General features: G+C 51.2%; 1 protein-coding gene across 1 annotated transcript in view; it reads right to left on the bottom strand.

The window, feature by feature from the left end:
- CAMTA1 (calmodulin binding transcription activator 1) overlaps nucleotides 1-14441 on the bottom strand; it is a 1094671-nt gene that overhangs the window by 179340 nt on the left and 900890 nt on the right. The gene's annotated exons all lie outside the window — the stretch shown is intronic.

The raw sequence follows: 14441 nt of genomic DNA, 5'->3' as shown, positions 1-14441 counted from the left end.
TGTCTCTGTCTGACCCTTGAAAATCCAGTGGCCCTTCCGAGGAGGGTGGCTTTGTGGAAGGCAGAGCTGGCCAGGAGACTCATCCGCACAGAGGACAAGCTGAGTAAACAGCCCTGCCTCTCCCCAAAATGACCCTGCTGATCCAGGAGTTAAAAATAGAGGCATATCGACTGGGGCCAAGCCCAGTACCAGCCATCAGTGCTTCTCTGGCAAAATGACTCGGCTTGAGTCAGCCCCTCAGGTGATTTATTTTTTCAGCTCAGCTGGCAGGGAGCATCCTGCCCTCCCTGGGCTGTGCAACTGATGTTGCTTGCCCCTACACTGTCCCTCACTCGTTGGCATGCCCAAACCTGGGGCTGCCGCTGGCTTGGTCCTTCCTGGTTCTGTTGCATCACCACACTGCCCCCTCCGGTGATGAACAACGATGCTTTGAAGCCCCCAGCCGAGCTGTGTGTGGCTCAGCACGGGTCCGTTGGACTTACCTGGCTGGTCCGCTGCTGCCTCTTGGTGGCATCCGAGTGGGAAGCCCGAGCCCTCCCTGAGCCCTGGCAGTGGTCAGAGTCTGGGTGGTGGGCTGGCTGGCCCCTACCCTGGGAGGACTGTCAAGTTTCCTGGAGAGGCGCCCTCAAAGTGAGGGCACTACTTTTCAGAGAAAGTGACCAGGGTGGAGTGGCTGTGGAGACCATACCTGGTGCTACTGCTGACACAGGTGGATTTCTGTCTTGTGGGCAGTGTCTGTCTTGTAGCTAAGAGGTTCCTTTCTGAATAGGTTCCCTTTGGCTTTCTTCCACCTCCCAGGGACCTCACCTGGCAGGGATGCAGATATTGTCACGACAACACTGATCTTCCCTCCTGAGTGGGGTGGCAGAAAGCAGAGGCACTCATGGCCTGTCTAAACTACCGATGACCTGGCTTGGGAGAGATCTGGCAGGGTCTGCCGGACCCAGCAGGAGCCTGTCAGAACCTTGGACGGGGCAGTGCCAGGCTCAGCACAAACTGGGTTCTCCAATGAGCAAGGTGCCTCCCTGCTCTCCACTTTTAGGATGAGGTGTAATGGTACTAAACAACTCTTCTTAATTCAAAACCAATGTCAGAAGGTTCCAGGGCCCTGGCTGAGGCCACATGCAGCTCACCTCCCACCCCCACTGGTGATTGCTGCCATCCTGGGCTAGCACATTCACAAACCAGGAAAAGGCTACCCCCAGCTTCTCTCTTTGGGCCCTTCCTCCTCTCTGTGCCTCCCCACTCCACCATTCCAGCCCCTAATCACTAAGTTCTCTCAACCCTCTCCAAAGTGTCTTAATTCATGTTGTTGTCGTTCTTGTTAGGTGCTGTCGAGTTGGTTCTGACTCATAGCGACCCTATGTACAGCAGAACAAAACATTGCCTGGTCCTGAGCCATCCTTACAATCGTTGTTATGCTTGAGCTCATTGTTACAGCCACTGTGTCAGTACATCTTGTTGAGGGTCTTCCTCTTTTCCGATGACCCTGTACTCTGCCAAGCATGATGTCCTTCTCCAGGGACTGATCCCTCCTGACAACATGTTCAAAGTATATAAGACACAGTTTCGCCATCCTTGCCTCTAAGGAGCATTCTGGCTGTACTTCTTCTAAGACAGATTTGTTTGTTCTTTTGGCAGTCCATGGTATAGTCAATATTCTTCGCCAACACCACAATACAAAGGTGTCAATTCTTCTTGGGTTTTCCTTATTCATTGTCCCGCTTCCACATGCATATGATGCAATTAAACATACCATGGCTTAGGTCAGGCGCACCTTAGTCTTCAGGGTGACACCTTTCCTCTTCAACACTTTAAAGAGGTCCTTGCAGCAGATTTACCCAATGCAATGGGTCTTTTGATTTCCTGACTGCTGCTTCCATGGCTGTTGATTGTGGATCCAAGTAAAATGAAATCCTTGACAACTTCAATCTTTTCTCTGTTTATCATGATGTTGCTTATTGGTCCAGTTGTGAGGATTTTTGTTTTCTTTATGTTGAGGTGCAATCCATAGTGAAGGCTGTGGTCTTTGATCTTTATTAGTAAATGCTTCCAGTCCTCTTCACTTTCAGCAAGCGAGGTTGTGTCATCTGCATAACGCAGGCTGTGAATGAGTCTTCCTTCAATCCTGATGCCCCGTTCTTCTTCCTATAGTCCAGTTTCTCGGATTATTTGCTCAGTTTACAGATTGAATAGGTATGGTGAAAGAATACAACCCTGGTGCATACCTTTCCTGACTTTAAACCAATCAGTATACCCTTGTTCTGTCCAAACAAGTGCCTCTTGATCTATGTAAAGGTTCCTCATGAGCACAATTAATTGTTCTGGAATTCCCATTCTTCACAATGTTATCCATAGTTTGTTATGATCCACACAGTCGAATGCCTTTGCATAGCCCATAAAACACAGGTAAACATCCTTCTGGTATTCTCTGCTTTCAGCCAGGATCCATCTGACATCAGCAATGATATCCCTGGTTCCACATCCTCTTCTGAAACTGGCCTGAATTTCTGGCAGTTCCCTGTCAATATACTGCTGTAGCCATTTTTAAATGATCTTCAGCAAAATTTTGCTTGCATGTGATATTAATGATATTGTTCTATAATTTCCACTTTCAGTTGGATCACCTTTCTTGGGAATAGGCATAAATACGGATCTCTTCCAATCAGTTGGCCGGGAAGCTGTCTTCCATATTTCTTGACATAGACAAGTGAGCACCTCCAGTGCTGCATCTGTTTGTCGAAACATCTCAATTGATATTCCGTCAATTCCTGGAGCCTTGTTTTTCGCCAATGCCTTCACAGCAGCTTGGACTTCTTCCTTCAGTACCATCGGTTCCTGATCATATGCCACCTCTTGAAATGGTTGAACATCGACTAATTCTTTTTGGTATAACGACTCTGTGTATTCCTTCCATCTTCTTTTGATGCTTCTTGCATCATTTAATATTTTCCCCCATAGAATCCTTCAGTATTGCAACTCGAGGCTTGAATTTTTTCTTTAGTTCTTTCAGCTTGAGAAGCGCCGAGCATGCTCTTCCCTTCTGGTTTTCCATCTCCAGTTCTTTGCACGTCATTATAATACTTTACTTTGTTTTTTTGAGCCGCCCTTTGAAATCTTCTGTTCAGTTCTTTTACTCCATCAATTCTTCCTTTCGCTTTAGCTGCTCGACATTTGAGAGTAGGTTTCAGAGTCTGCCCTGACATCCGTCTTGGTCTTTTCTTTCTTTCCTGTCTTTTCAGTGACCTCTTGCTTTCTTCATGGATGATGTCCTTGGTATCATTCCACAACTCGTCTGGTCTTCAGTCACTAGGGTTCAATGCATCAAATCTATTCTTCAGATGGTCTCTGAATTCAGGTGGGATATACTCAAGGTCATATTTTGGCTCTCACGGACTTGCTCTGATTTTCTTCAGTTTCAGCTTGAACTTGCATATGAGCAGTTGATGGTTTGTTCCACAGTCGGCCCCTGGCCTTGTTCTGACTGATGATATTGAGCTTTTCCATGGTCTCTTTCCACAGATGTAGTCAATCTGATTTCTGTGTGTTCCATCTGGTGAGGTCCATGTATATAGTCACCGTTTATGTTGGTGACAGAAGGCATTTGCAATGAAGTAGTTGTTGGTCTTGCAAAATTCTATCATTTGATCTCCGGCATTGTTTCTATCACCAAGGCCACATTTTCCAACTACTGATCCTTCTTTGTTTCCAACTTTCCCATTCCAATCACCAGTAATTATCAATGCATCTTGATTGCATGTTCGATCAATTTCAGACTGCAACAGCTGATAAAAATCTTCTATTTCTTCTTCTTTGGCCCCAGTGGTTGGTGTGTAAATTTGAACAATAATCGTATCAACTGGTCTTCCTTGTAGGTGTATGGGTATTATCCTATCACTGACAGCGTTGTACTTCAGGGTAGATCTTGAAATGTTCTTTTTGACGATGAATGCAACGCCATTCCTCTTCAAGTTGTCATTCCCAGCATAGTAGACTATATAATTGTCCTATTCAAAATGGCCAATACCAGTCCATTTCAGCTCACTAACGCCTAGGATACTGATGTTTATGTGTTCCACTTCATTTTTGACGATTTCCAATTTTCTTAGGTTCATACTTTGTACATTCCAGGTTCCGGTTATTAGTGGATGTTTGCAGCTGTTTCTTCTCATTTTTCAGTCATGCCACATCAGCAAATGAAGATCCTGAAAGCTTTACTCCATCCGTGTCATTAAGGTCGACTCTACTTTGAGGAGGCAGCTCTTCCCCAGTCATCTTTTGAGTGCCTTCCAACCTGGGGGGCTCATCTTCCAGCACTATATCAGACAATGTTCCACTGCTATTCATAAGGTTTTCACTGGCTAATGCTTTTCAGAAGCAGACTGCCGGGTCCTTCTTCCTAGTCTGTCTTAGTCTGGAAGCTCAGCTGAAACCTGTCCTCCATGGGTGACCCTGCTGGTATCTGAATACCGGTGGCATAGCTTCCAGCATCACAGCAACACGCAAGCCCCCACAGTATGACAAACTGACAGACACTACAGTGCAAATGACCTACAGTGGAATGTGGGAGTCCTCTCGGGGGAGCCGTATGTTACCAAGGATCGATAACCACATGCTGGGGAAAAGAAGCTCTTCTCAATGAATTTCAGGATTGGGTCAGAGGAAGGAGGCACAGTGAGCGGCATCTGGTCCTGCAGAGAGCCTCAGACTCCACACGGTATCCACCAGGGCCACCCTGCTCTCCCACCTGAGGTCTCAGCAGAAGTAAGCAAGATGGCCCCAAGTCTTGTAGAATCCCTAATTATGAAAGCAGAAACAAACAAATAAACGAACACAAAAAACCTATTGCCATCGAGTCAGTTATGACTATAGCAACCCTATAGGGCAGAGTAGAACCGTCCCATAGGGTTTCCAAGGCTGTATGGAAGCTAACTGCCACATCTTTCTCCCCCGGAGTAGCTGATGGGTTCGAACCACCGATCTATCAATTAGTCGTCCAACACTTTAACCAGTGCGTACCAGGGGTCCTAATTACTAAAGCAAGAGTCATTTTTTTTTTTCTTGTTACACTTTAATAATGGATATAGGATTTTAGAAACGTTTCCACTAGGAGTTAAAGGGAACTGATTACTCAGAGAGTTAGGTGATTGGGAGAGCTCATTTCCTGAATGTTGCAGCTGACTGAGGGGCTGGGATTAAGGCTGCGGGGGGAATCTGGGCGCGCTGCTACTGCAGTGCCTGGGTGGGATGACGATGGTGATGGTGATGACGTTGATGATAAACATTAATTGACAACCTTCTTTCTGTCAGAGTCTCTGGGCCATGTAAACAATTAATGGATTCAGCTGCCAACTGAAATTTTGGAGGATCAAGCCTACCCTGAGGTGCCTCAGCCTACCCAGAGGTGCGTCAGAAGAAAGTTCTGCTGATCTGCTTGTGGAACTCGGCCACTGAACACCCGAGGGAACACAGTTCTACTCTGACACACATGGAGCCGCCATGAGTCGGAGTCGATGTCACAGCAACTGTTTTTTTCTCTGTGCCAGGCAATATTCTAAGAGTTTTCCATACATTAATTTATTAATCCTCACAACAACCCAATTAGGTGACAAAGCCAAGAGAGGACCCAGAGCTCCCCGTCCCCTTCCAGGGCTCCTTGGCCTGGGTGGGCTGGCGTGGGTGTCACGTGGGTTTCGACCAGGCATACAAAGCTGTCACCGCGAGCTTTTCTTGGGCTGTGGCTGCCCAGCTGACACTCTCTCTGCACGTTGTTGACAACCAAGGGCACGGAGAAGTCAATGCGGGGCTGGCAGGGAGTTTGGCAGGAGTTGGGCTGGGGTCTCTTTGGTATTTTGTGCAGTGCCTAGAACTCAGTGGGTGCTTAATAAATGTTCATTATTAATAATAAAACCAACCTTATTTACACTAGGCCTGTCTCCAAAGACCACTTTTCCTACTTAAAAACAACCTTAATTATCTCTCCCAACATCCTCTAGAGATAGGGGTGACTCTCTCCAGTCTATAAAAGGAGAAAAGACCCAGAGAGGGATAGTGAGTGCCTGGAGGTCACACAGTGGCCCAGCCCAGCTCGCCACTGAGCCTGTGTCTCCAGCTTCCAGAAAGCACAAGAGACATGAAAACCTCCACCTTTTTATTTAAAGTGGTTTCAAGAGCAAAGCTAAACCAGTTGCTGTCAAGTTGCTTCCAACTCAGCAACACTACAGGGCAGGGTAGAACTGCCCCATAAGATTTCCAAGGAGCGGCTGGTGGATTCAAACTGCTGACTTTTGGTTAACAGCTGAGCCATCAGAGCTCCAAGAGCAAAACAAACAAGGCAAAACAACACCCAGAACATATTCAGGAATTCCTTTTTTCCCTGGGGACCCTCCCTGGATGGCTGTGAGGCCTCTGGGCAGCAGGACACAGGACATAGCTCTCCAGGGCCTTGACCAGCTGCGTCCAAAGAGAACTCATGGGAGATGCAGGTGCCATGCCTTGCCACCCATTTCCTGGGTGCTGGTCAGTTTATCCTGCCCTGGCCACAGTGCGTGTGGGGGGGTTTCCCCCAGGGGCCATGGAGCCCTGTAGACCTGGGCGCCCTTCTCCAGGAGGCCCAATGGATACCCTGCCCAGCTCCGTGTTCCTGGCCTCTCTACTCTCTACCAGAGGATCTGGCAGCCAGGGGCCCCTTGGCCCTCCCAACCTCTCCCCAGAGCTCTGTCCTCTGCCCCACAGCCTGTCTTGGCTCCAACCCATCGGCCTAGGGGTGCAGAGTGGTGTCATCCCAGGCTCTTTACGGTGATGTCCCTCTCTAGGGGGTTCTGTGGGGAATGAGGACAGACAGAAAGAGGCCCCAACCTTCTGCACCAGAGAACTCCTGGAAAATGGGAGGGGGGTTCCAGCAGCACAGGGGGATCTCGACAGGAGATGCCCTCCAGCCTCCCCAGAAACCCCCGCCCACCTGACTCATTCTTGGCTCCCTGTGCCTACCTCTCCTGCTGACCCCTCTCATTCCGCTTTCTTTCTTTCCTCTCCCACTTTTCTTCCTCGGTGATTTCTCCTCTGCTCTGCTTCCTACCCACTGTCCTGCTCCCCTCTCTGGCTCTTCCAGCCTCGATTCCTTTCACAGTTCTTCCTCTCTTCCTCCATTTTCCCTCTCCCCTCTTTCTCCTTCTCCCTGTCCCTCTCCTTGCTGTTTTCCTTTGTTCAATGTCTTTTGCTTGCTGCCTCTCTCACTTCTCCTTCCCCTGGCTTTCCTTTCACTGCTCCCCCCCACCATTTCCTCCCCCTCCCCCTCCTCTCAACCTGTGGCCCTCCGACGACGTCCCTCCACCAGCCGTCTCTCCACACAGGACAAGGGGGCAGAAGGTCTGGGGAGCTTTCTGGACAATGGCTGTGCTTGGAGGCCCTCCCACAGATGTGTATTCACAGTACACATACATGTATGCACACATACACACACACAGGTGTGACTCCCACATGTTACACACATGCATGTGCATACAGGTACATATATGCACACATGTACCACTTGATGTGTATTCTCTCTATCTCATGTGTGGTGCACTGGGCCATCCTGGGAAACAGAAGGTGAAAGAGGATGCTTTTGGGTAGTGGGTGGGAGTTTGACAGAGGCAGCTGGTAAACACTACGTATACATACGCATACATACACAGAGAAACACTCCCACACAGACATGACCTACACATGTAGCAGACACACCTGTGCATGCACACGTGTACACACACCCACAAACACAATGTGTATTTGCTCCATCTCATGTGTGGTGCACAGGGCCCTCCTGGGAAACAGAAGGTGAGAGAGAATGCTTCTGGGTAGCGCTGGGGGTTTTAAAGAGGCAGCTTCTAAAACTGTAAATAAATGAGCTCACAGTGCTCTGCCCAGTGAAGATGTCTGCCCTCTCTAGTTCATTTTCACAGAGTTCTCTGGAAAGTCTGGAAAGTAAGAACCCAAGGGGCTGTCCCTCCTGTGGCCCCTCGGCACCCTTACAAGTTGTATCAGCAGCGATAATCCTGACAGCGTGCTGCCCCTGGGAAGGGGAAGATTAGAGCCGAGGTGGTGTCTCCTTCAATGGAGAGGCTTGCCTTGTTTCACAAGCACAAGAGGGTGGGAATGGAGGGTCTAGAGAGGACCAGCTGGGGGAAGCAGGGAGCCCCGGGAAGGAAAGTGGGGTCGGGCCATTCCCTAGAAGCCTCCGGATTCAGCCCACCCACCCACGTACTCGGGACCATCAGACAGAATGACGCTTCTGCAGAATAGGGTTTAACTTCCATCCGATTGATTTCCTTTGAATTGTAAAAACTTAAAACTGAAAGGGACCTTAGAGATCTGTCATGTAATGCAACGCCTGCTTCCATCTCAAAGTCCTGACTCTGTCCTCAAAACATCTCCTACGCCTTTCCCTGCATTGTTTTTCCTTTGCAGCACTAAGGCGAGTTACCATCCATCTCACAAGTGTTGCTTAGCTCTCTGTGTTTCTTGCATCCCTTCTTTAGAACATCAGCTCCATCAAGGTACGGTTTGATCTGCTTTGCTCTGGTGCCAGCGCATAGTAAGTACTTGTTGAATTAATGAATGAACTCTTCTTTTATCTAGTTACGTAGCATTCAGCAAGTCACTGAATCTCTCTAGGACTTGGTTTCCCCCTCAGTCCAATGGGCATAATAAGAGGTGTGAGCCCAGGATGCTGTGTCTCTCCACGTGGACTGAATAACGTTGCCATCCTTAAGACACAGACACCAGGGTCATTCGAAAGCAGGTGAGCGCCACTGGTTCCAAGATGGTGTTCTGAGTGCAGCCCCCAGTCAGAGAGTGTCTGACACCGTGACGTTGAAGACCTTATTTGGTGGAGACAAGACTTGCTATCGCCCTAGGAGATGGAGAAGAAACTGGCCCTGGGCTTGGGCAGCAGGTTTTGGCTGGGCCTGAGTGGGAGGCATGAGTTCCTTCAGGGAAGTAGCAGGGAATGTCATTCTAGGGAGGTAACCTGGGGTTCTTGGAGGGGGTGGTCTCTGATGAGCCTCACTGGCCTCATGGGTCCACCACACTGCAGGGCTCAGTCCTGCCCATTTACCAGACAAAGCTTCACGAGGCGCAGCCTGGCTTCATTCCCCTTTCCCTCTCTTCTGCCAAAGAGCTGTTTCAGGTCAGCCTGAAAGCAGGTTCATTCCCAACAGCCGGAATGGAAGGCTTAGTCGGGATGTTGGGATGATGGACTCTGGTCTGAGCTCAGAACCCCACTGGGCCCAGTGGGCCTGGGACCTTCTCTGGCTTCGTGACCTTGAGCCCACTCTGCCTGCATTTGTGTTGAAAGGGGAAGGAGTGAAGGGGCCCCGCATGGTCCTTGGGGTGGCCCCCTCCAGAGGAGGTGACAGAGATGCTCCCATTGGGGCTGAAGTCACACAGGGGCATGGATGGCGAGGGCAGGACATGTTCTCCAAAGGCCACAACCTGAGTGGGCTGTTGAGGACTTTCTGGAAGGTGGGGGAGAAGCACACGCCAAAAAGCTTTTCTGAGATGAGCCTATGGCCTCCGACCAACTGTGGATGCAGGGACCAGCTGGGGTGGGTGGGCCCTGAACTCTGGCTAAATATAGACGAGGAGACACTGGGGAGAGTCCTCAGAATTGGATATTTATAGGCTGCAGGTAGTAGGGTGGTGGATTAACGGGCCAACTGCAGGCCCCATACCATGGTTGTAGAGAGCATTATAACAAGAAATGGAGCGGGCGACTGGTCGACCCGGCATGGGTTAATGGCAGCTGGCAGAAAACCCCAGACCTGCCCCCCACGCGTGGCAGCCAGGTGCCAGCATGAACCAGATAAGCCATCTGAGCAACATCCTCAAACAACCCGGGTATCTTTTCAAACAGCGTGGGTGACACCTCCGGAAAGGAGGAGATAGCGTTTCTGGGACGCGCAGGTAGCATGACAGCAGAGTTACAGCAACTGTCAGGTGCAGGTAACTGTCAGGGAGCAGGCGGCACAGAGCAGCAGGCGGGCCAGGCACGCTCCTTAGATGGATGGGGAGACGAGGCAGAAGTTTCAGCATCGGTGGCAAACAAAGCTTAAATTACCCAAACTGCTGTGGCTTTTCCAGTCTGCTGCTACAAGCCGCTGATATCAAACTGAGTTATGCCTCTAAACTATGCAGAAAGTGCTGAATTAAACAGCTTAGTGCCTTTACATATTCAAACCAGGGCAGAATACCGTAAAATATGCTGAGTAACAGTTGTCTAATGTACATTCCTTAAAGTTTTTTGTGGTGGTTGTGACAATCGTAGATTTTAGAGGGCTGCCGAGCCCTGGCTGTGGGCTCAGGACGGGCAGCAGCTGAGACCTGCTCATTTTAACTCAGATTAGAGTCTGGGGGAGGCAGGTGTGCAGTAGGGGTTTCCGGGCTGGCTTTTCCTGGGGCACAAGAGCTTCCTCAGAGTCCCAACCCCAAATCTGTGTCTTGGCCATGACTTTACCCTTCGCTATTGAGTCGATTCTGACTCATAACAACCCTATAGGACAGAGTAGAACTGCGCCATAGGGTTTCCAAGGCTATAAGGCTCTACGGAAGTAGACTGCCATATCTTTCTTCAGAGCAGTGGCTGGTGGGTTCAAACTGCCAGTCTTTCAGTTAGCAGCCAAGCCCTTTAGCCACTTTCCACCAGGGCTCCTTAGCCATGACCTTAAGAGGGGGAAATCCAAATAAAACCTCCTCTGTGCTCTCCCTGGGGTCCCTGGCAGAGGTACAAATGGTTAAATGCTTGGCAACTTGGCAATATGAACCAACCCAGAAGTGCCTTGGAAGAAAGGCCTGGCAATATTCTTTTGTAGAGATTACAGCCATGAAAACCCTATGGAGCACAGCTCTACTCTGACTCACATGGGGTCGCCATGAATTGAAATCAGAGGCAACTATTTTGGTTTTTTTGTGCTTTCTCCAGAGATGGTGTGTGTTCTTCTGACCCGGAACACAGGACACGAGCAGTGGAGCCCCAGGAATCATGTAAACCAAAACCAAACCAAAACAAAAAAATCCGTTTCCGTTGAGTAAGCTCTGACTCGTGGCAACCCCATGTGTGTCAGAGTAGAACTCTGCTCCATGGGGTTTTCAGTGACTGATTTTTCAGAAGTAGATTGCCAGATCTTTCTTCTGAGTGCCTCTGGGTGGACTTGAATCTCCAACCTTCCATTTAGCAGCCGAGCTCATTAATGTTTGCACCACCCAGGGACTTGGGTGCTGGGAGACAATGTTTGTGAGCAGCTGCACCGATGGTGTTTCCCTCCTCCAGGTCAGTGTGCAAGTCGTAGTGAGGGTGTATTCTTTCCGATCCCTGAGCAGATTCCGCCTCTGGGGAACAGCATGGAGAGCCATTCTAGGACAGTGACCTGGGGCCCTGGGGAGGGAGGCCTCTAATGGGCAGTGATGTCCATAGGGCTGTGCAGGCAGCATGGAGCCAGCTCTGCCATACAGAGCACTTTGTGCCAGCCAGCCTGCTGCCTCCTCCTCACCAGGAATCATTCCCCTCCCTGGGCCTGTGTCAGCTACCATGCCAGGGGCTTTCTCTCCCCTCCACTCTATTAGACTGGGGGGTACATAGCACATCTGCACTGTTGGTGTGCAACCTGCAAGAGCCAGGAGCCCTCTCCCTCCAGGTGCCAAAAAGCTCCCACACAGGAGGGCTCCTGCTCCTGCCTGCTGCCCCCATCTTTCTGCCTGCCCCACTCTCCCTCCTGGCTGGGCTCCTGGAGGCTCCTCAGAGATGCTGGCCCTAGTCCTGGGGCTCAGCAGATAGCAGAGGGTCCTGAGGTGAACAATAGCCAGGCCCAGATACTGCTGGCAAGACTGGCCAGGCTCTACCTATCTGGGTTGGGGGACAGGAGAAGGGAGATGGGAGCCCCTCCTTCCCCTACCACCCACCTATCACGCTTCAACCAACACCTGGCAGTGCCTGGGGTGTGCTGGGTGTTGTCTGGGAAAGATGAAGGTCCTGCCGAAATATAAAGTGCCTTGCCTAGGAATGGGCCCAGAAAGTGGAGGGTCAGGACTCTCAGTTCCCAAGTCTGTCTTTCCACAGCTTCCACTGTCGCCTGTACTGAGAGATTCCTGTTCCTCCAGCCTCTTGGGCAGGACTCCTGGGAAAAGCCGGGGTGAGGTGAGTTCAGCACCCCAACTCTCCTTTCAGTCATCTCCAGCCCTCCCTGGCCCTGCCTCTCCGCAGCCCCAGCTCTGGCTTTTCTTTGTTCTCTCTCCCCCAAAACTGTCCACCCTTCGTCCCATCTCCCACTACTCTCTGCTGATGGCACCCACAGTTTGGTGGATCTGATGGAGCCACACTAGGCAGTTTTATTAGCTAGCTACTGGGTACCATCCTCAGGAACAGTGGTCTCTTAAAATGATGGAACACACACTGGCCTCGTTGACCTTAGCACAATGCATCCCATCACGCTGCTGCTCACCACCCTTGGCCCAGTCTGCTCTGCCTGTCCGTGTAGTTCTGGAAGCCCCTAGATGGCTGGTTTGGGGAATGTGTCCCGTGGGGCCCAAAGGAGACATGGACCATCCTTGTTTGCCCTCCTCATTTCACAGAGAAGGAAACTGAGGCTCAGAGAGTCAAGGACGTCTCGCATCCCAGGCTCTGGCTCCCTGCTCACGCCACCAGGGGTCACCTGCAGGAGGGTTAGCCTACCTGCCTCTCCCTCTTATGGGCTCAGGTCCCACGTCTCCTGTTTCGAGTGGACACCGGAGGCAGTGGGGCCTGCAGAAGGGACAGTGGGCAGGGGCACCTTAGGTGGCCGAAGAAGGGGTCCTAAGTGACCCCATGCAGGCACCTTGTGACCCCTGTTCCCCTTCTCTTAGCTCTGGGGATGAGGGGCTGGGATGGAAGCAGTAACCCTGTGGAGCAAGGGGATCACTCTCCTGCATCTGGACTTCAAATCCATCTTCTGCCCAGGCCTTGGACTCCAGAGCCACAAATGATGTGGGAGGGAGTGTGCATTTATTTCAAAAAGAATCCCCCTAACCACAGAGAAATCACATTTTCCTGAGAAGATCAGAGAGCTAATCTCTCATCCCAGAGCCCAGACATTTTCCTGAAACTCACTGAGTCTGACTCGTGCTTCCTTCTGGAATTCTCTTCTAGCCAGCAACTGAGGCCCCTGCCCTCACCTCCCAGATGCTGGAAGTTCAGCCAGTACTCCCCAGGGCAGGGGCTGCTCACAGAATGTCGGGGTGCTTTGGGCCTGCTGCGGGGGGGACCCTGCTCCAGAACCCTGACTATGAAGGTTCTGCTCCACCAGGTTGTGGCTCAGGGCCCCCTGCTGTCTCAGGAGTCCTCCAGTGCAGGCCCCTGGCCCCCCGAAACCGTCTGTGGCTTCAACAGGCCCCCTGTACAGCCCTAGGCTCTGCTGGTACAAAACTATGAATGCTGCCAGCTCGGCTCCCTGCCTCCCCTTGCTCTCTGATCCTTTAATCTGAGACTATTAAAACTTCATTCCACTCCTATTGGTAAACCATCAATCACCGTCACCAAGTAGCCTCTGGCTGCCGGAGTCCAGCGGGGGCGGCCAGTGGGGTGGAGGGGAGGCAGAGGCAGCAAGCCTGGGAGGCAGGAGGGCCCAGCCCCAAGAGCCTACCCTCCCCCAGGGACGGCCCAGGGCTCGGGAGAACAGCGTGACCTTGAGAAGGGCAGGTGGAGAGACCTCAGGCAGAAGGCCCAAATCTGGGGAGGGGGTGGGGGGGGAGGCCCAGGGAAGTCAGGGAGGGGCCCTTCTGGGTGGGGGCTGCAGCGCCATGTGGGGCCACCAGGACCAGCTGCTACTTCCTTCCTGAGCGGAAGACACTGGGGGGAGCTGTGTCCTTTCTCTCTGGGTAGCCTCCTTGCCTCTTTCTGGCACAGGGCACCAGCTCCTGCCATCCCTCTTCCCAAAGTGACCCTGGCCTTCAGGCAGGGGCACGGGTCCAAGGGCCAGCCCTTTAAGGTTAACTCATGAAAAGGCAGTACCAACACAGTGCTTGCAGGATTATGGTTCTTTTTCTTAATTAAAAAAAAATCTAATTAAATGAAGATATCAGAACTAAATAACACTGGAGTCATTAGTGCAAATTTTATCTTAATGACTACAGCTGCTGAAACGCTTCTTTAACTCTGACGGCCTCCTGCCACAGCCTCCAGTAGGCTTTTGCCCAGTGGAGAGCAGGCTGGCCGCCGTGACTGGGCTGGAGGTGGGTGGGCAAACCTGGGAGCCCTGCTTGTCCTTGGTGCCCCAGCCCATCAGGCAGCCGTTGGCCCGGGGGTATGGGGAGGGGACAGGGAGGGGCTGCAGAGTCCCTTCCCATTTTAGAGGCTTCACTCACTGCCCTTCAGCCCCGGTGCACTTACTGCCGTGGGCACAACTTCAGAAGAACCAAAGATGGGCTCCAGAATA

The sequence above is a fragment of the Loxodonta africana genome, chromosome 3, assembly GCF_030014295.1.
Source record: "Loxodonta africana isolate mLoxAfr1 chromosome 3, mLoxAfr1.hap2, whole genome shotgun sequence".
NCBI classification, from domain to species: domain Eukaryota; kingdom Metazoa; phylum Chordata; class Mammalia; order Proboscidea; family Elephantidae; genus Loxodonta; species Loxodonta africana.
This window is presented reverse-complemented; position numbering and strand designations above follow the sequence as displayed.